Source organism: Zootoca vivipara, chromosome 13 (assembly GCF_963506605.1).
Source record: "Zootoca vivipara chromosome 13, rZooViv1.1, whole genome shotgun sequence".
Classification (NCBI taxonomy): domain Eukaryota; kingdom Metazoa; phylum Chordata; class Lepidosauria; order Squamata; family Lacertidae; genus Zootoca; species Zootoca vivipara.
The window spans coordinates 37,481,650-37,494,948 of record NC_083288.1 but is presented as its reverse complement, the minus strand read 5'-3'; the positions used below and the strand labels follow the sequence as shown (position 1 = coordinate 37,494,948).

Below are 13,299 nucleotides of genomic sequence, written 5' to 3'. Positions count from 1 at the left end.
TAACATCCAGTTTCACGGCCTTCCACTGGCTAACACCAGTGGAAATGACTTCTGCTTCAGTGTATCTGAAGAAGTGTGCATGCACACGAAAGCTCATACCTATGACAAACTTAGTTGGTCTCTAAGGTGCTGCTGGAAGGATTTTTTTTTTATTTTGTTTCGACTACGTCAGACCAACAGGGCTACCTACCTGTAACTAGGGCGCTGGTAGTGTTCAGTCTATAGCGCTGCCTTCGGCTCCTGTGGTTGCCGCTTGGTGGAGTCCCTGACTCTGGCCCACAGAGGCTGCTACAACCCAGAGCATGGGCGTATCTGTTACATCCTAAATCCCCCCCAACAGCAAGGATAAGGGTGTTAAGTTTGTAGCTTAAACTCTACTTATTACTGGAATTTTGTTTTTTTTAAAGTTTCCAAACCGCCCTTCGCCCAGTGGATTCCTGGGCAGAATACAATAAGCTTAAAAAGGGGGGGGATTCATATAAAATACAATTAAAAAACATTTTTTTCAGAACTATGAGGCAGCAAAAGCTATAAATATGTTTATTATATATTTATTATTTAGCATAGCAATTAGGAGGACCAAAAAGAAAAACAACACAGCCTACTTTAATCATCATCAGCTAAGATAATTGTGCTAAGCGCAGAAACAAGTTAGTTCACTGTTAACTGTCAGACAGCGAAATTAACTCTAATCCTTTAAACGTTTCAGCAATGTCAGGGAAAGTTTCTGTAAATGCAAACTATTCGTGGAATTACTGTTCTTTGTCACATTTATACTGAAACTCCAGGATCCGCCTATAATTTTGTAAAACATGTGAAATTGTAACTGAAATCAAGCAAGGTAAGAAGCAGCAACTATGAAAAAAGGCAGTTGCACACCATTCTTTAAGTATCATCACTTCCATGGGATACTGGACTGTGGTAATTTCCAGACGACCGGTTTTTCCACATTCATCCTAATTTGGACAATTTGCACAGATTTTATTCCCTTAATCGCTGATAGAATTAGAACGATATACATACATACATACGCACGGACACAATATTAAATCCATCCAGACATGCATCGAGCACCCCTTCTGCAGAGGGACACTTACAGGAAGCCCTTAAGCATGATCACTAATTTATTCTTTGGCAGCGCAAGTTTTCTGAGTACTGTACAGAGTTTGGGAGCCCCTAGTTTTGCGGGTGAAGGAGAGGAACTGCAGAGGAGAAAATGCGTGACCCTTGGGGGGGGAGAGAGGTTTTGGGGAAAGGCTGGGGGTGGGGGGTTCCTAGCTTCTGACGTAATCCCAATCCCCGTCCCAGCAGACAATAGACCCCATTCATCCTTCTTCCTCGCCCCCCGCCCCCCTCACGATCTGTTCACACACAAAGAAACCCATTCAGCGTCCAAGAGGGCCCAGCCGCTCTCCTGCCTGTGGTTGGTGGATTTCCCTGTCATTCATTCTATTCCCCCACCCGAAAGGGGGTGTGTCGCTGCCCCCTTTCAGCCTATCTTTGTCTCGCTGTCAGATTTCCCCCCCCTCCCCGCCACCAGCGCCGCCGCTGCCACTCCCTCTTTTTTGCGATTGGCCGCGATGGGCGTGGCCACGGCACCGGGACTCCGCCCACCCGCCCGTGGCTGCTCAGTTGCGGTTGGGCCTTGGAGGTGTCAACATCTCTCTCTCTCCTATCTGCTAAGGTACAGTGCAGCCTTGCCCAGGGCCCTCTTCTTTCCTCTGCGCTGCCCTTATCTCCTTGGTCGAGTGTCTCTCTGTCTCATTGACGGCGGCTGGCAAGGGGCTCTGCCAAGGTCTGGAGTGGAGAGTGGGAGGGGCAAGGGGGTCCGCGTGTCTGCATTTTTTGCCTTAATCATAGCAGCGTGCTCCCAAATTGTTGATCGGGTTCCTTAGAGGGGTTGATCCTTTGCGGGGTGATCTTGCTTAAATGACAGAAAATGTGGCACTTAGTATTGCATGATGGGGAGGGGGGTGGGGATTTGTTCAGATTGTCTTCTGCTCATCCCCAGATGATAAATCAGCGCCGCTTGAAGTTTCCCCCGCCCCCGTCCATCCCCCGATCTTTCTGCCTCGGCTTCTGCTGCTTCTGATCATGTTTTCTCTGCGGATCTGTGCAACGGTGTTGCTTTCTGCCCCTTATATGTGTCCAGCGAGAGAGCGATGCGTGGCTTTCCATTCCTCAATCTGTTCTCTTCATTCCCTTTCCTATGTCTCTCTTATACATGACTCCATCTCCCCGCCTGTTCCTCCATCCATTCTAGCCCTTCATTGGTGCCCAGCCAGAGAATGTCAGCTGGTGAATTTCTGCAGGGTTTCTTCTGATGCTCTCCTCCCTCCTCCATTCCCGCCTACACCCCATTCTGGGCTTTGCTCAGGTATGAATATGCAGTCCTTTCTTGCCTTTGAGCCTGTGACCCGGTAGCATTAAACAAAAAAACTCACCCCAAACCTACTGAGGATGTAAATGGGGTGGAGGTAACTGTTCCTGCCAAGGGAAAATACCTAACAGCACTGTACTGCAAAGGCCTCTGGTAAGGGGTTGGTGCCGAGGCTTGGTGAGTGGAAACAGAACCATTAATGTAAAGAGAAATGGAGGGTTGTAAAGGGGACTTAATCCGAAGAGGTTTGGAATGACAGCGGAAGATGGCACTGCAGAAGGATGTGGAATATGGGTGCAGGTTGTAACCCTTGTACACCTGGATTTACTGGCAAGAGTGGGCCTGTCGTCGGTCTCCCACGGTGGCTTGGCAATGCAGGCTTCCCACTGCAAAGAGTTCTCTGCAAGAAGTTAAATTCTCAAGGATAATGTGATTCTGTGTGGCTTCTACATTTCTATATCTGCCATGCTCTAGTCTGTAGCGGGGCTGAATGTGTCACCCAGTGAACCAAAAGCATGATTGGATGCCTGCATTCATTGCACATTGGGACAAAGGTGCTGGAATTTCTGAGTATTATGCCCAAAATAATATAAAGCATTTCAGGAATGCAGCTGAATGTTTTGATGCTGAAAAAGTGATGTATTTGTAGTTTGGGGTTTTGTTTTGTGGTGGTTTTTTGGGTGGTTTTTTTTTTTTGCATGTGTCTAACCTCTAATTCAAGACAGCTGAAAGAGCCATCTGAATTTAATCAAGCCAATTATAGAGTTTTATCTAAAAGTCCACCAAAATGCTCAGATTTGATCTGCAAATCCGAGGAATGCTTAGCATTTGGGACTTGCTGTGTCAACAGAATGGTGAATTCCAGAGGGGTGTGTGTGGCTGTGTTAGTCTGTTGTAATGAAAACAGTGAAGAGTCATGTGGCTAATGATTTTTTTTTGTGTGTGGCATAAGCTTTTGTGAACTAGAACCTAATTCATTAAATGGGTTGGGAAAATAGTTGCAACCCTTCCATTGGCCCAGTTTGCATGTAACACTAAGCTAAACTATAGTTTAGTGTGCGTGATCAAATCTTGCAAGAGCCTGGAGAAGAGACACTTGCCCACTTTGTTCTTCTTAGCTGCTGTGCTAAGCCAAGGCATGATTTAACTCAGTGTGCCATTCAGGTCCAGGCTGATGGTTTAGCTGTTCCAGGCAAACCATAAGCAATAACCAAGGGTTGTCCTATAGTCTACAGCCAATGGTTTGCCTAGGAGAGTTAAACCAGGAGCCTGGACTTAGGCAACACAATAAACCACAGCTTAGCTCAAGTGGGTACGGCCTCATCTTTCAAGATCCCGTCCACCTGATCATTTGCCCTAAGCCATGGTTTGGTTTGGCTTGGTTTGGCTTAGTGTAGTGTGTGAATGAGGGCATTGTGTGCTGTGTGTGTTCTAGTGCCCCTCACTCCATTTAAATGTCTGAAAGGTTTCTTTTGACAGATGATTTGGTTTCTGGATTATGTGACCCTCAACACTCACCCACCCACCCTTTCATAAAGTTACATTCATCTGTTCTTAAAACTGAGACATGCAAGTGGGAAAGGCAGACTTACTGGACCAATGAAAAGTTGAGGATGCCTGTTAGGTCGTGGTTTAGTACAGAAAGGTAATATATTTGAGTCTTTCATCATGCCCGCCACTCAACAAAATGTGGGATGCCTCGCTCAAAAGGCATTTGCTGGTCATTAGTTAGCAACCAGGAAGTGCTTTGTGCCCAAAGAGGCTGTCTGTCTGATTTCATAACCCTGGAGAGGTGAATATTTTCAAACTGAAGTGGGCCAGTGGAAATGGTGGTGGTGGTGGGTTTATTTCCTGATCCTTAATGTCACATGTGTTTTTCATATTTCTTTGAACTGTGGCCAGAGATTTAAGGAAGTCTTTTTATGGGGAAGGTGGTAGAAGCGGAGTAGTTTGAGGAGACACATGGTAATTCATGTTGGGATGTTCAGCAGTGGGCCAGACGGTGAGTATTTCATTCCAAATTCTTGAAGGAGAGAGGGCTGCAGGGGTGGTTGCGGTGCTGTACGTAATGCTAGACATTACACAAATCAAATAGGTGTTTTTGCTTTTTTTATTTTTTTTAAACAAAGTTAATTCCAAGTAATCCAGGTTTCATGCTGAGCTGGGGCTAGAACTGAGAGAGATCTGGTTAATTTCCTTTGCCCTCCCCACACAGCCGTGTCTCCTCTGGGGCTTGAGCACCAAACAGTTATGTTGTCGGCAACCCGGTATTTATAGCAGCAACGGGCGCCTTTACACCATGGAGCCAGCCTGCTCTCTGCCCCCCCCACCTCCCAACCCTCCCAGCTCAGTCCTAAACTTGGAACAGGGATCTTGGCAGAAAGGTCTGGATACGTTGGGAGTCATATGAGCCGGCCGGCAAAACAATTAGCAGGCGTGTTGTGAGCTCTGCAGAAAGGGGTGGAAGGGGGGGTTTATGTGGGAAGACGCAAAAGTGGCACACACGCCACACATATGTGGGGAGTGACACACATTCAAGTAGGGTTTGTTATTTCACTCTGTGACTGTGATAGTTATGAAGATAGTGTCCGTCACCCCAGAGAGGCCCAGGGTTCTTTGGGAGTCCTGGCTCCCAGCCACTTGGCTAGAACCCACATAGCTCCCCATCCTGTTTCCAGATGAATCCAGGAGAGTCCTTTCTCCCTGCCCTCTTGCTCTGATGCAGCCTTCCCCAACCTGGCGCCCTCCAGATATAAGGGACGCATCAGCTCTGATGCATCTGCCGCCATCTTTCCTGTCACATAGCTCAGGACTAATTTCTACAAACTCTTCTGTGTTCCTTTCCTTACTTGTCTCTTGGACAGGTATGTAGACCCTGCAGCCTTTCAGGTGCTACTGAACTACAACTCCCATCATCCCTAGCTACTGGTGACACGGGGCTGATGGGAGTTGTAAGTTAGCCGCATCTCTGAGGGGCAAAGGCTCCCCACACCTCCTCTTGGGGAATCCAGGACGCTGGGCTCCTGGCATCCCTTATAGTCTTCCCTCAAGAAAGCCAACTATCCTGACTCCCAGATTCCTCCTGCCTTTAAATCTTGGCTAGCCAGATAGCGAATTGAGGTTCATTTAGGAAATTTGGTGTGTGTGGGGGGGAAGAAGGTGGAGAAGGGACTGCTGCTATACCCCATAAGGAAAAGGGCACAGAATTCCCCAGGGGGGGGGCATATGGTGGAGACCTAGAAGAGGAACTGGTGACCCATCTGCACTACACACTTAGAGCAGTATTATACCACTTTAAGCAGTCATTCTCCCCTAAAGAATCCTGGGTAATTTGTCAAGGCCGCTGAGAGTTGTTAGGAAACCCCATTCCATTCACAGAGCTACAGTTCTCAGAGTCTTTTAACACTCAATCCGTCTTCCCAGGGAACTCTGGGAATTGTAGCTCTCTGAAGGGAATGGGGATCTAACAACTCTCAGCACCTCTTAACAAGCTACAGTTCCCAGGATTCTTTTAGGGAATCGGTGACTGTTTAAAGTGGTATAATACCGTTTAAAATGAATAGATCAGGTGGAGCGAGATCAGATGGGGACGCGGGTGGCATTGTGGTCTAACCACCGAGCCTCTTCTAGGACTTGCTGATCGGAAGGTCGGTGGTTCGAATCTGCCTGATGCGGTGACCTCCCGTTGCTCTTTCCCAGCTTCTGCCAACCTGGCAGTTCGGAAGCACACCAGTGCAAGTAGATAAATAGGTAAACGGTGTTTACATGTGCTCTGGCTTCTGTCACGGTGTCCCGTTGCTCCAGAAGCGGTTTAGTCATGCTGGCCACATGACCCGAAAAACTGTCTGTGGACAAACGCCGGCTCCCTCAGCCTGAAGCGAGGTGAGCGCCACACCCCAAAGTTGCCTTTGACTGGACTTAACTGTCCAGGGGTCATTTACCTTTTTTTCTTTTTAGCCTTTATACACTTGAAATGTCATGAGGCCTACCTGGATGTGGAGTGAAATGGCATTTATATAGTGTTCATTGACCTTGCAGTGGGGGGGGGGTGTCCTGTGGCCCTTGAGATGTCGGACTCTTAAACTCCCATCATCCCTGACCATTAGCCATGCTGGCCAGGCCTGATGGGAGGTGGGAGTCCAACAACAGCAGGAGGCCCACAGATTCCCCACCCCTGGTTTAGGTTTTACGTAAACCGCCCTGCATTCTCAATATAGTCAGTTAAACAGACAAAAAAAAGATAACGTAGATGTGCTCCCTGAAAGGTGTAGGTCAGGCATCCCCAAACTGCGGCCCTCCAGATGTTTTGGCCTACAACTCCCATGATCCCTAGCTAACAGGACCAGTGGTCGGGGAAGATGGGAATTGTAGTCCAAAACATCTGGAGGGCCGAAGTTTGGGGATGCCTATGTATGTATTTGAAACAAGTATGTTGGTTTTGCAGATAATTATTGAGTGGATGGCCCCCACTTCCTGTTCCGACCAGCTGTTCCTCTTCCCCTCCCTGCAGAGGCAGCTGCCATAGTATTTTACCTCAGAAACACAACACTGGGGGTAACATGGCTGCTTTCACGGCCTACTCTCCCTCCCTCCGTGCCCATAATCCAGGGTCCCCAAACTAAGGCCCGGGGGCCGGATGCGGCCCAATCGCCTTCTAAATCCGGCCCACGGACGGTCTGGGAATCAGCATGTTTTCACATGAGTAGATGTGTCCTTTTATTTAAAATGCATCTCTGGGTTATTTGTGGGGCCTGCCTAGTGTTTTTACATGAGTAGAATGTGTCCTTTTATTTAAAATGCATCTCTGGGTTATTTGTGGGGCATAGGAATTTGTTCATATATTTTTTTCAAAATATAGTCCGGCCCCCCACAAGGTCTGAGGGACAGTGGACCGGCCCCCCGCTGAAAAAGTTTGCTGACCCCTGCCATAATCCCTAAAGCAGTCATGGAGCTTTGGGGTGCAGCCACCATTGCGCAGCCTGAAAGTGCCATGCCATGTTGATATCTCTGCTCTTGTCTCTCTGCTCTTGGCCTTCTAAGCTAAAAAGCAGAGAGAGGAGGGATCAGCTTGCAGGTTCAACAGAAGCTGCAGTGAGGAATTGGTCGCTGTGTTCCTCTCCCTTCCACACCAAGAGATACCGTGGCAGGAATATCTGCTAGGACTCAGCCAAGTACAAGAAGGATTTGCTTTGTTTGCTGTCCCTGTTTCCCTTGGGCCCCGGGAGCAGTTGCGGTGACTACTGCTGTGCTGCTGAGTTTGTGTTGCCTCAAAGAGCCTGGGATCCTTGTGGCAGAGGGCCGATGGAGAGGGAGCGTTAGCAGTGCTGAGACAGCTCTGCATAGACGCATCTTCCCCCCTCCTTTTGGTAGCCTTGAAAAGCTAAAACCACTGAGATAGGTGTGGCATACTTTTGCCAGTGGCTCTTGCTTGCCTAGGAGAGTCAGTGTGGTGTACTGGTTTAGAGTTTCGGACTAAGGCTTGAGAGATTGGGGTTCAAATCCCCCTACCCACACCCCCCCCCAGCCATCAATCTCACTAGGTGACCTCAGGCTGGTCACAGAGAGGTGGAGAATCATGTATGCCGCCTTGAGCTCCTTGGAGAAGAGGAGGGCTACAAATGTAGTGAATAAATAAAAGCAATTTATTTACAGTGGTACTTCTGGTTAGGAACTTAATTCGTTCCGGAGGTCCCTTCTTAACCTGAAACCGTTCTTAACCTTGAGGTACCACTTTAGCTAATGGGGCCTTCCGCCGCCGCTGCCTCGCGATTTCTGTTCTCATCCTGAAGTAAAGTTCTTAACCTGAGGTACTACTTTCAGGTTAGCAGAGTCTGAAACCCGAAGAGTTTGTAACCCAAAATACCACTGTATTTGTTGTTTGGTTTGTTGGTCCGTTATTCCGCTGCATTATGTGGACGGTGTTAGAAATTAGCCAGGTGCGTTTTATGACTGATGCAGGTCCAATTGCGACCATGCGGGGATCTCTCGGTGCCAAGTTAGCGACTGGGGAAAGCAAAATGTCACTTAGAGAAGGATCTGAAATGTTTTCCTTGAAGCTTGAATTTGTTTTATTCTCGATTGTTTTATACAATAATGTGTTGTAAACCACTTTGAGATTTAAAAATATAAAGTGGTATAGACATGAAATTATTATTATTATTATTATTCATTGCAAAATATGGCACCTAGACATTCCATTGCGGCAACTGTAACCTAGGTTTCAGGTGCCATTTGGCGATAAGATTATATATCTGCGTTTCTAACACTGCATGTGGAATGGAAATTGTTTGCTTGGCTTGCTTTCGGCCAAACGCTGGTCAACTTTGTTTGCTGAACACAAAACAAGTAAGGCCTGTGGGGTGTGTGTGTGTGTGTGTGTGTGTGTGTGTGTGTGTGTGTGTGTGTTTGAGTGTTTGAAGTGTCTTGGAATTGTAGAGGGTTCCTTGCTAGTCAACGCTGGTAACGGGAAACAGGCCTCCCTGCTTTCTTGGGAGGTGGGCTATGGTGTTGTGTTAGGAGGAGGTGGGCAGATACGGTAGTTCCCATCACTGCTGCCTTTGCTTTTTGGGTTGTTGCCACAACAAGAAAGTTTGACAGGTGAGAAGCAAAAGGTGATGACTCCCAACACAAATAGGTTCGAGCGGGTGGCTGAGAAGCAAGCAGAGCGTGCAAATCAGGCACCGCCTTCTGGGGGTTTTAAGGAGCCTCCGAAATTGGGGAGGCAGCCACACCAAAAATATTCCGGTCATCCCAAGCAAAACAAACTCCTGTGGCTATCTTAACTAACAATTATAGGACGATTTCATCCCACGGGATGCTGCTTCCCGCTCTTAACCCACTCGAGCCCGTTTCCCTCTCTCAGCTCTCTGCCCAGGATTGCTCTCCCTGCCCTCCATCTCTGTCTCAGGAGGAGCCCTCCCAGCCTCAAGTGCCCAGGAATCCTGGCTCCCAGCCTCTCCCTCCTCGAGCAGTAGGCATCAACCACTCCCTTCTCGCTTCTCATCTTCAACCAGCTTTGAAGATGAGATACTTCAACTGGCACCTCTGCACAGATCTGCGTTTTCTGCCTCTTTAGCCATGCCGCGCCCCAGAGGGAGACGCATTTGGAACCAATTACCTCTGGGCATGGTGCCACTCAGTGCGGCTTCCTTTTGGAATATCTGGGCCAGATCAAAAACCCACAGGGCCTAAAAGCCCCTCCGCCCCGATATTTTTCAATATGGTGCAAATGTCTAACCCAAATGTCCCTTTATATTTCTTCCATGTATCTCTCTCTCTCTCTCTCTCTCTCTCTCTCTCTCTCTCTCTCTCTCTCTCTCTCTCTCTCTCTCTGCCCCTCCTAACCCACAGTGCCCGCCCATCAACATTTCTCTCATTGTCCGTTTGGTGCCGGAAAGGCGAGGGCTCGAAGTTGTCCCTGCTCTTCAGGTTGCTGCGCTTGCCAATGCCAGCTGGGCTGTGGGTTTTCAAGGGCATTCTTGTGATTCCATTGCGGGTGCTGCCAATCTCAAACCAACAGGCGAGCGCCAGGGGGCATTGGCAGGGCAACCTCCATAAAGCAGGGGGGGGAGAGGAACTTTACCTCCTTTGACCCCCCTCCCAACCCCCCCCACAACACAATTTTTGGGTCATATTGTCCTTTCCTTGTTTCAGCCCACTGTGTTCCCTCAGTTTCTCCATCCCAGTGGAGGTTTCTTTTACTCTCCCATTCTTTCTGACACATCCCTGGGACACAGGGCGCAGAAACACCCTTCGATCGATCGTTGTGACTCCTTTCCTCTACACCTCCCTTCTCCAAAGATTGCGTCCCCTTCCTGGGAAAGATGTTGTATTAGCTCACTTGCAAATGTGTTCCCTTGCATGAGTTTTAAATAAATAATCTTCTTGCTGCAATCCATGAGGTGTAGCATGAAATAAATAAATGATTCACCTACTATTTAAAATGAGTCTTGTGATGATCATAGCTACATTTGGCTCTCTCTCGAGAATCCAGGCATGCAGGGGTCACAGCCAGACCTCCTGAGCCTTCTCTGCCAGGTCCCGCTTCCTTCCCAGAAAACCTCGTGTGTTCAGGTCCCCAGATCTCACTTGCCAACTCCAGAACGGGGTCTCTGTAGTTGTTCTTTTACCATCAGGATAAAATGTGAAGGCAGCAAAGTTCAGCTCTTTGCCCTGAAACGTTTCGCCTGTTGATTTAGGCATTGCACACCTCTGTTAAAGAACCGGCTGGGTGTGTGCTTTTTTTCTTCAGGGCCTTTGGGCAGCCCTAACATCCCCTACTACTCCCTAGTTTGAGTTCTGTGACACAATAAGGCTCCAGCCTTTTTTCTTCTTCCCTGGCCTTCAAATTCATCTAACGACACCTTCCCCAGGATTGCATCCCCATGTTGGGGAAAACCTGGTTAATTTCTGTCTGTCTCAGGCAACTGCTAAGAAGCACAAGCTAAGGGCGGGATGGGGGGGGGGAGGCAATTTTAGCCTGTGTGCTGGAGCTTGAATGAAAAATACCTCAGTAAGTTCCAAACTTCTCTCTCCCTCCCCTCTTTGACCGGCTTCTTCTTTTTGGGGGGTTTGGAGCCTGTGGGAGATTCTAGGACCAGAGACTGTCATAGGAATCTTTTTGCTCTGTCAAGGCCCCGAGGGGCCTGAGGCAATTGTTTGCCACCACCCTAATGGCCTCACCCTGGGATTGCTCAGCAAATTAATTAGCTAACGAGGGCGCAGCTGGCTCGTTAGTGCCACTTGGCTGGGCACTGTTTGGCAGGACTCGAGGTTGCTTGACGCTGCTCTTGGCTCAGACTTGCCTGGTTCGGGTGTTGTCCAATCCCCTCTGGTGGGGTGGGAGTGGGGCCTGGTGGGTGACAGACAGCACGGGATGTGCTGGAAAGCCGGGGCGATGTTCTGCCAGAAATGAAGAGAAAAGAAAAAGTTGCCCGGGGCAGGCGAGGGCTGGAGCCCAGGACTCCTGGGTTCCTTTTAGACAAGGACTGCAGCTTAGTGGTTTAGAGCAGTGGAATAGCGAGCCCGGACTCCTGGGTTCTTTGGGCATAGAGTCAGGCCTAGTGCCATGGTTGCCTTTCCCTCTGTAGACAGTAGGTGTGGTACTTCGAGGGCTGGGCCTGTGCAGATAATTGTTTCCATGCCTTATTGGTAAACGGGCCTATAAAACAGCCAAAGCTCTGGGGTTCCCAAAGTGTATGTTTCAGTAAAGAGGTCAGTAGAGCCAGAAGTCCTCTGGTTATTTTGCAAAGGGGCAGGGGGCTGGCCTGGTTACCTTAGACTGGAGATAACATGTTAAGGAGAAAGATCTGGTTAGCTTAGAAGAGGTGTGATCACCCAGGGCGTTTTAATTTATGTCAGTGTTTAGAATATGGCACCATTGTTGGTTTGAAATTAATTCAAAGTAAACAGGATTGAGCTTGTTTATGCCTTGTAGAATGTACTAGACATGGAGAAATAAGGTAAAAGGATTTCAGGCTTCTCTAGAAGGAGGAGAAAGGAAGTGCCAGCATTAAAAAGGAAAGGGGAAAAAAAGGAGCAACCTGGGATGTATGGTTTTTCTCTGGTGCCAGCCCATTAGTGCTCCTGGGTTCTTGGGCAGGGGTGCGGCAGCTTCAGCAGGTGGTTGCCAGGCACAGGTACACTCAGCAGGCTGCACCTGCCTTGGTTGGCAGCCAAAGGGCGTCACCTACCACCCTTTGCTCTTTGTAGGAATATGTGGAGCCGCTTTCCCTCCCCCACCGTAGCAGCACACAGACTTTTCTCTCTTTCTCTTTCTCTTCTGTGCCCCCTCACTTTCCTGCATATCTCTACATTGGAGAGCAAGGTGCCCAACCGACAACCCTTGCCCACCTTTCCTGTTGCACCGGGCCTCTTTCCGTTGCACCCACCCTTCCTGAAATAATCAAATTCCTAGCAACTGACAGGTCAGAGCGGAGGCAGATCAAAGAGCAGGTTGTTTTGTGTGTTTATATCCTGCATTTCTTCTGCCTTGGGATTCCAAGGCTGGGGCTGGTTCCAGGTCTGAGGGGGCTGTCAGGAGTGCCTCTTCCAGTGGATTATTCTCTCCTACGTTGGTAGGTCTCCCTTGGGTATAAGTGGCAGTGGGCACTCTCAATTGGCTCCCTGTGACTCTTGATGGAGGTCCTGGAAGCTGCCATTTTGATTTCCCACAATGCTCAGTGGGCTGCACCTGTTTTTTGGGGGGCATTCAGAGACCACCCTTTGCTCTGCATGTCAATGGCACCATGTGGGAGGGACGCTGTATCAGGAGCATTGTGGGAAATTTCAATGGCAGCTTATAGCCTCCCAGGGTACAAGGGTCATTAGTGGTCTCTGCCAGGGCACTAGGGCTTTGGTTATTACCCAAGGATGGCACATATTTGTCCCAGGCCTGCTCAAGACATCATACATAGAGTCTCTCAGCCAGGCACTGACCAGACCCTGAACTCGGGTTACTTAAATTGTGCTGTGCCTCATTTAGGACTAAGTGCCGTGATGTTGACATCCTGAGTGTTTGTTCTGACCTAACGTGAGAGGAAAACGCCGGCGAGCAGAGTTGCTTTGAGCATATGCAGAGTGCTCCCTTATTTTTTTTATTTTGCAGAGTAAGCACAGTCAGCTCCCACATGCCTGCGGTTTGGGCTCTGGGTGTGCCGGTCTGAGCATGTGACACCAGAAAAGTTTTGGCTCCTCGGATGCTCTGTTTCCATGTACCCAAATCAGGGCTCAGGGGAAACCATTGGAGGCTGAGATGAGCAGGGGAAAGGTGATGTAGAAAGTGCGGGGTGCAAGACGCCAGGACAAGCTCCTTTGAAAGAATAGCAGCGGCGGAGCGGTCCTCTAGCGCAGTCTCATTCATGCAAAGCAATGGGCAAAGCCTCTTGTCGGAGAGGAGACCCCGGCGGCCGGCTGTGTGC

General features: G+C 48.9%; 1 protein-coding gene across 1 annotated transcript in view; it reads left to right on the top strand.

Moving 5' to 3' along the window:
• Nucleotides 1-1,710: 1,710 nt before the first annotated feature.
• LOC118094169 (myosin-10) overlaps nt 1,711-13,299 on the top strand; it is a gene marked incomplete in the record, with an annotated part of 62,472 nt that continues 50,883 nt past the window's right edge. Inside the window, 1 exon segment of the mRNA XM_060281647.1 lies at nt 1,711-1,795.